Below are 8,133 nucleotides of genomic sequence, written 5' to 3'. Positions count from 1 at the left end.
AAAAAAGAGAGAGAATTTTTAATTGATAGGTTAATGTAGTCATTTCCTTTTCTGTACAAATATATATATTTTTAAACATATAATCAGAAATTTATTGCCACTTATGAACTCAAAAACTGAAGTAACCGAAATATAATAACTGTTTTGCGGTGGTTGTGAGTTGGTTGCACTGTATGGAAAGTTACAGATCATATTTTTTTTTTAGCGAGATGTGATATCAATTCCACCAGATGGCAAAGTTTTGTTTAGGTGTCTGCAGATGACGTAAATACTCATGTGCTTGCCGGCTTCAAGATGTGGAGTGGACTTTGTAATGTTATTCGTTGTGTTACCTGACGTGAGGTATAGGAGAAGGATCGAGGTGTGAGTACTATGTGTAATTTAAAAGTTTTGCTTGAGAGAAATGAAAACACTGTCTTTTTTTCTGTGTGAATATTTTATTTTTAAAACATATACAGCTGCAAATAGTTATTTAATTCCGAATGAACCAAGTGATTTGGCGTTATTAGATGGAAAATCAAAATATATCACAGGAAGGAAGGGGAGAATTGGCTGAATGATAACAATTTCTTTGTGCTTTCAACTTGCCTTAGTTTAAAAATGTATCACAAATTTTGGATTTTTTACCCCCCCACCCTCTCCCGTGGCAGGATGTCGAAATTTGAATTTTTGGAAATCGCGACGTGTGAATGAAAACAAAATTTATTTGAGGACGGGGAAACCGGGATTTATGAATGAACTAAATATATATAATTTTTATAAGTTTTTTTTTTTTTTTTTGTATATAAAATTTATTTCAGAAGCTATTTGGTTTTTTAGGAGCATTAGCAACTAAGGCCATATTGCCCCGGGATGTACGGTGGTCATTCCCTGACCTTTCCGCATCCTCCGTATTTGGTGGTGACGGGCTCGAACCCCGGTCTAATCAATTTCAGAAGCAAAGCCGAAGTATATTATCATTGTCATGCGAACACTTTACTCTATATGCCTAGAAAATTTTAAATTAATTTTCATTTGTATGTTTAGTCGAGCTTTTCACAGAGTTAAAAATTTGGTAATATTCCAGATAACGGTACCCCTTATGAAATGGCGCCGAGAGAAAAAAAAAGGGGGGGGGGAAGCAGTGATGTACGGTTCGTAACTCCGCCCACTCACTGCGTTCCCCCTCTTCTTCTCGACGATTGCACGTGGCGGATGTCATGCACCATAACAGTATGTGTGAGCTGAAAAACAGCTAAATTAACGGCAAAACGGACATTTTTGCGTAGCAAAAACTAAAATAAATGCAATTTATTCCAGGAAGACAAAATGTCATGCAACACACCTCAGAGTTAAAATTAAGAAAATTCACAAAAACTAATTTTTTTTTCAGAACGAAACAAAGTCGCATGACATGCAGCAGATGACCAGTTTTTGCTGAATACCTCCCGAATTTGCGTAAAAAGGTAACCTGAAAACCTTACCATTTTTCTAAAGACAAATGAAAGTCAAGGAAAAACATGACTTCTGTTATAACTTTTTTTTCCGCCCAACAATCGGTTTTTGCTTGAATCCATCCCGAAGTTGCATAAAAACATAACCTTTTTTTGCTAAAAATAAACGAAAGTCAATGAACGCATGCAATGAACAATAAAATTGCTCTTTGCATAAGCACAAAACGACAATATAGAATTTTTTTTTTTAAAGAATGCAACCGACACAACACTTAAGCAACACAATACTAGGGTAATGATATGTGAAAACAACACCGAAATACAAATAAAACTCAGCTTATCAGTCCTGGCCTGTAGGCTTGTATAAAAAACACAAAAAAGAAATAAACAAAATAAGAAAAAAACAACCAAACAGTTTATTGCAGGATGGAACAGGACTAAATAAGCAACCACGTGCCAAGCAGCAATGGAATATTAACTCTTAACAAGCAGCATCAGAATATTAACTCTTAACAAGCAGCAACAATCAAACAGTACACACAAGAAACCAGCATGCAAACGAAACCATACGTGACAAATTTCGCATATACCGCTCCAGTGACATTGTATCACGTGACGTCTGCCTGAAACTTGTTGTTATTTGGTTTTTTTAGTAGCATTAGCAACTAAGGCCATATTGCTCCGGGGCTATACAGGGCGGTGTTCATTCCCTGACCTTTCCGCATCCTCCATATTTTGGTGGCTCACAGGCTCGAACCCCGGTCTAATCAAGAAGCAGTGTGCTACGCACTGCTGCTTCTGCCCACCTGGCTATGGAGGTGCCCCGCCTGAAACAAAGAGGGGGATGCATTGAGTGGGCAGAGTCAACCTGTCAATCACTGCTTTCCCCCATTCTCACAGCCAATTAGAAAGGTGTACCATTAACTGGAGTAGGGCCAAATATTTCTTTTGTTTTAATTTCTTTTTTTTAAGCAATTGCTATTCTATTATTCTTTTGTTTTCTTAAAAATATTTTTTATTGCATAAAAACTATTTTTATTTTTCTTTAAAAAATATGGTTTATTGCACAGAGATGTTTTTCACTGAACATACATCTCTATGCAATAAATCTGCCACTACTATTAGTGATGGTCCCTGATAGGGGTTATGGGGATAAGCCCCCCCCATGATCAAAATAATGGGGTTTTTTTTACTAAAGCTTAAATTCCTGAAACAATGCTTTAACCCCTCTTTCCCCCTTTAGAAAATTTTTGGGACTGCCAAGTGCTGCTGACTAATGAACTGCATTTTTGATTACTTTTTTTTTTTTTTTTTTCTTTTTTGTTTATTTTACATTGTTTTTTGGTTAAACTTCAGAAAGAAACTCTTACCCAAGAATCTTTGTGACACATAGCAGTGGATAAGCTTAGCTCTTCTTACTGCTTTCTGATGATTCAACAATCTATTCCTTTGCATAATTTATTTCCCTATTTAAAACCAATTATTAGGGTGGAAAAACACTTAAACCATTTATTGGGAAATGAGTGCCCCCCCCCCCCCATTACTGCTGGTTTTAAATTGGGAAACAAAATTACTGGAAGGAATAGATCATCCAATCAGTGCGAAGTAGGGAGCAGAGCTAGATCTGGCTATCATATGCTGCTACAAAAATCTGTGGGTAAGTCTTTCTGAAGCTTAACCTCTTTTTTTTTTCTATTTAAACCTTATTTACTTTTTAACCGTAGTATTGTTCTTGAATTATTGACAACTTCAGCCACTACTAAGACTCATAGTGGGAAATAAAGTTTTCACTCAGACATGAAGCCATCCTTGTTGAGCCATCCTATTAAGCATGTACCCATAATACATTCATACTTTCTGGTGAAAGATGGACTTACCAGTGTTATTGGTGCAGTTCTCAACTGACAGTAAAAACAGTCTGTGGATTGTCCACTCTATCAAACTGCTTAATTAAACTGCTTTTCAGTTGCATGCACAGTTGAAAGATGTACTAACTGTCCAGATGGTTCTAGGAGGTGAATCATACCCTAATGACAGTTTTACTTTATTTAAACTAATGTCTCATTAATCACATATAATGCTATCTAGGTATCAGTCACAACCAAATTATAAAACAGCCACATTATGGCCAAATACATAATGTGATTGTTTCTTAGTACAGAAGCTTGAACAAATTATTTGTTTTTGCACCAGATAACCCAAGACAAAAATATCATGGAACAGTGCAATCTGACATCTTGTTTTAATTTTCTCTCTCTCTAATCAGCCTACTTAATAGCTTGAGCCTACTTATCCATAAATTACCTACTTAATAGCTTAGGGATTTACAGACTAAAACATTAACAGTGGCTGCAGGCAGAGACGAAAGTGGTCCTTGCACTGTTTCTATTAGAATGAGCAGCAGCCTGGAAAGCAAGGTGCTGGGATTTCCAGGACTACTGGGAGTCATCGTGGAACAAGTAAACACATGGGCTCTGTTAGGAGTAGGAACAGGTGCATGAATGCTTGCATATACACCAATGCTAGAAGTATAGTTAATAAATTTGATGGATTTGACATGCTGGTCAAGGCATCAGAGGCAGATATTGTTGGGATATCAGAGACATGGTGTCACACAGATATAAGCAGTGTAGAATTGAAATTTGGGGAGTACAAAGTTTACAGGAAGGATAGGGAGGAGGGGTTATGCTGTTAGTTACGAAACAAAATCTAAGGAAGTGCATCCAATTGACATTGGTGGACAAATCAATGTTCAGTCAGTGTGGTGTGACATAAGCGCTGGGAAAGGAAAATGAGAGAAGGTTGTGTTATAGGCCTAATGACTCTGATAAGTATAATGAACAATTGTGCAGAGAAATAGAGTGGGCCAGTAAATCAGAATGTCTTATAATGAGAGATTAACTTTCCAGATATTGACTGGAACTTGTGGGTTAGTCACTTGTACCCTAGCAAGACTTTTGTGGATTTGTTGGATGACTACTTTCTACAGCAACATGTTCGAGAGGCAACCAGAGGATCTGTTTATCAGATCAAGAATTTTACTCCCTTATCTTATTTGATTATTCATGCATTAAAAATATGCAGATAAAAGAACCACTGGGTGACAGTAATCACAATGTACTGATGTGGGAATTACTTAAAGATTTAACTACCGTCAAGGGTAAAGAAAAGGGTTTTTGCTTCCGTAAAGGTGACTACAGAGGTCTCGGACAGTTTTTAAATTCTATACAGTGGGATCAACTGATGATGTTACCAACGATGAATTCTGAATGGGAAGACTTCAGGGACTTAATCTTGGAGGCTACAAGGCTTTTCAAGCCAACTAACAAATACTGTTCAAGGTTTAGGTCTAAATGGATGTCAGATGAATTAATGAGGCTCGTGGCAGAGAAGAAAAATACATGGGATGCATATAAATTATTAGGTGACGCAGAAGCCTATGGCAGATATGAGCTAGTCTGTAATCAAGTCAAAAAGGAGGTTAGGCAGGTGAAGACAGATTATGCAAAATTTTTGGCAAAGGATGAAAAGAAAAACAGCAAAGAGTTCTTTACTTATGTAAATTCTAGAAGGAAAGGAATGAATCATATTGGTCCTTTTAACAAAAATGGTTCAACTAAGCTGATAAATTGAATGAGTATTTTGCATTTACATTCACACACTAGGAGTTATTCAAGGAGGGCAATGCTAGAAGATTATCAAACTCTAACAGGGAGTTAAGTGATTTTGTAATAACTGAGAGCAAAGTGGAGGAGAAATTGTTGAAGTTAAACAAGAGGAAGCCACCTGGAGTGGATGGGAGCTATCAAGTTATATTAAAGGAGGCAGCAAAGGAAGTAAGCAAACACTGAGCCATAATTATGAGAGCTTCCTTGGACTCAGGGTAGGTCCTCATGGACTGGAGGTGTGAAAATGTATTCCTACTTCATGAAGGGGATCTATGTGTGACACACGTAATTACAGACCGGTTAGTTTAATTTCTGTTCCGAGAAAAATAATGGAGTGACTGGTTAAAGAAGCTTTGCAGGATCATCTAGACAAGACTGCAGTAATAATTCAGACAGCATGGGTTTGTTAAGGGAAAGCCTTGTCTCAGCAATTTAATTGGGTATTATGATGTGCTCAAAAGGGAAACTGGATACAAAGAATAATTTTGATATCATATACTTGGATTTCAGGAAAGCTTTTGATACTGATGCACATGGAAGACTGCTGTACAAATTGTAGTGGTATGCCATTAAGGGCAAGTTGCTGCAATGGATAAAGGGATGGTTGAGTGGGAAACAACAGAGAGTGTAAATCATTGGACAGTGCTCTTCGTGGACTAATGTTAGTAGTGGAGTTCCCCAGGGTTCTGTGCTGGGCCGATGTTGTTTTGTATATTCATCAATGATATTGATGAAGGTATATCAAGCGTAATGTCGGAGTTTGCAGATGATACAAAGGTTGGCAGGGTTGTTAATGACAGTATACTACTGCAGTAGAATCTAGATAAGTTGGGCAAATGGGCTGAGAAGTGGCAACTGAAGTTTAACATTGACAAATGTAAAGAAAAAAAAAAACTCCCATTTCATCCCTACATTCGTTCCAAATGCCTGTCCGCGCTTCCGTAGCCAGGTGGGAAGGAGCAGCAGTGCGTGTAGCACACGCTTTTTGATTAGACCGGGGTTCGAGCCCGTCACCACCAAATACGGAGGATGCGGAAAGGTCAGGGAATGACCACCGCATATTCCTGGAGCAATATGGCCTTAGTTGCTAATGCTCCTAAAAACCAAACAACAACAATGCCTGTCTAGCTCAGACTTAAATTTATTTAACCTATTCACAGCGAAAGATGGAAGCCTGTTCTACCAATCAACTACTCGCTGGCTGAAGGCAAATTTCCGCACATCTATTCTACAACTATCTTTTCTCAATTTGAAACTGTGCCCCCTCAGGTTCTTAGTCTGAACAAGAGGAAGAATCCCATCAGCATTCAGCTTGCTTAACCCATTCAAGGCCTTATACACCTCAATCAGATCTCCTCGCAGGTGCCTACTCTCCAGGCACTGCAAATTGCAGAACTTAAGCCCTTTCTTGGTAAGATTACCACTTTATTCCACTCACTAATCTTGTTGCCCTTCTTTGTACTCATTCTAGCAACTCTACATAAAATGAGGCCTCCAGACCTGTACACAGTACTCTAGGTGTGGCCTTACTATTGCCTTGTATAACGGGATAATCACCTCCCTGTCCCTGCTAGCAAAATTCCTATATATCATTGCAAGACTCCATGACCTGCCCTGGCAGCCCATCTGCACTGCTCAGCGAACTTCATATTTGACTGCACAATTATCCCCAAGTGTTTTCCACTTCCTGAGTGTAGTACCACAAAGTTGGTATGTTTCTCTTGGTTTATTGCTACCCATATGCAGTACTTTGACAGATGCAATGTTAAACCTCAGTTGCCACTTCTCAGCCATTTTCCCAACTTATCTAGATGCAGTTGGAGTACTAAACTGTCTTTACTGTTGTTAACAACCCTGCCAATCTTTGTATCATCTGCAAACCTGGACATTAAACCTGATATACCTTCATCAATATATCATTGATAAATATGCAAAACAACAATGGGCCCAACACCGAACCCTGGGGAACTCCACTAATAACAGTTGTCCACGAAGAGCAGCATCCATTGATTACCACCCTCTGTTGTCTCCCACTCAACCATCCCTTGATCTATTGTAACAACTTACCCTTAATGCCATACCTCTCCAATTTGTACAGCAGTCTTTCATGTGCAAAGAATCAAAAGCTTTCCTGAAATCCAAGTATAAGATATCAAAATTATTTTTGGCATTTAGTTCCTTTGTGACTACATCATAGTATCCAGTCAGAATGGTCAGACAACACCTCCCCTTAACAAACACATGCTGTATCTTAACTATTACTGCAGTCTGTCTAGATGAACCTGTAATGCTTCTTTAACCAGTGATTCCATTATTTTACTCGGAACGCAAGTTAAACTAACAGGTCTATAGTTACTTGTATCACCTAATGACTTGAATCAGTACGATGAACAATTGTACAGAGAAATAGTGGGCTAGTAAATCGGAATGTCTTATAATGGGTGATTTTAACTTCCCAGATATTGACTGGAACTTGTGGTTGGTCACTCGCACACTAGTCAGACTTTTGGGTATTTATTGGATGATTGTTTTCTGCAGCAGCATGTTCGAGAGGCAACCAGAGAAAGTAATACTCTTGATCTGGTTATCAGCAGTGATCATTCGTGTATTAAGAATTTGCAGATAAAGGAACCACTAGGTGGCAGTGATCAGTGTGGGATTTAGTTAAAGATTTAATTACCGTCAGGGGTAAAGGAAAGGTTTTTGCTTCCGTAAAGGCGAGTACAGTGGTCTCCGACAGTTTTCAAATTCTGTACAGTGGGATCAACTGATGATGTTACCAACAGTAAATCCTAAGTGGGAAGCATTCAAGGAATTAATCGTGGAAGCTACTAAAAGTTTCATACCTATTAAGAAATATTGTTCAAGGTTTAGGCCTAAATGGTTATCTAATGAACTAATGAGACTCGTGGCAGAGAAGAAAAATGCACGGAATGCACATAAACTGTCAGGCAACATAGAAGCCTATGGTAGATACAACCTAGTCTGTAATCAAGTCACAAAAGAGGTTAGGCAGGTGAAGGCAGATTACG

General features: G+C 38.3%; 1 protein-coding gene across 1 annotated transcript in view; it reads left to right on the top strand.

The window, feature by feature from the left end:
• Window positions 1–296: 296 nt before the first annotated feature.
• Window positions 297–8,133, top strand: part of Galk (N-acetylgalactosamine kinase) — a 75,631-nt gene continuing 67,794 nt past the window's right edge. The window contains exon 1 of the mRNA XM_090390378.1: window positions 297–363. The gene's annotated coding sequence lies outside the window, so the exon portion shown is untranslated. The remainder of the gene's footprint in view (window positions 364–8,133) is intronic.

Source organism: Mastigoproctus giganteus, chromosome 2 (genome assembly GCF_048544385.1).
Source record: "Mastigoproctus giganteus isolate SK-2022 chromosome 2, ASM4854438v1, whole genome shotgun sequence".
NCBI classification, from domain to species: Eukaryota; Metazoa; Arthropoda; class Arachnida; order Uropygi; family Thelyphonidae; genus Mastigoproctus; species Mastigoproctus giganteus.
The sequence above is the reverse complement of the archived record's forward strand: the minus strand, read 5'-3'. Positions and strand labels throughout refer to the sequence as shown.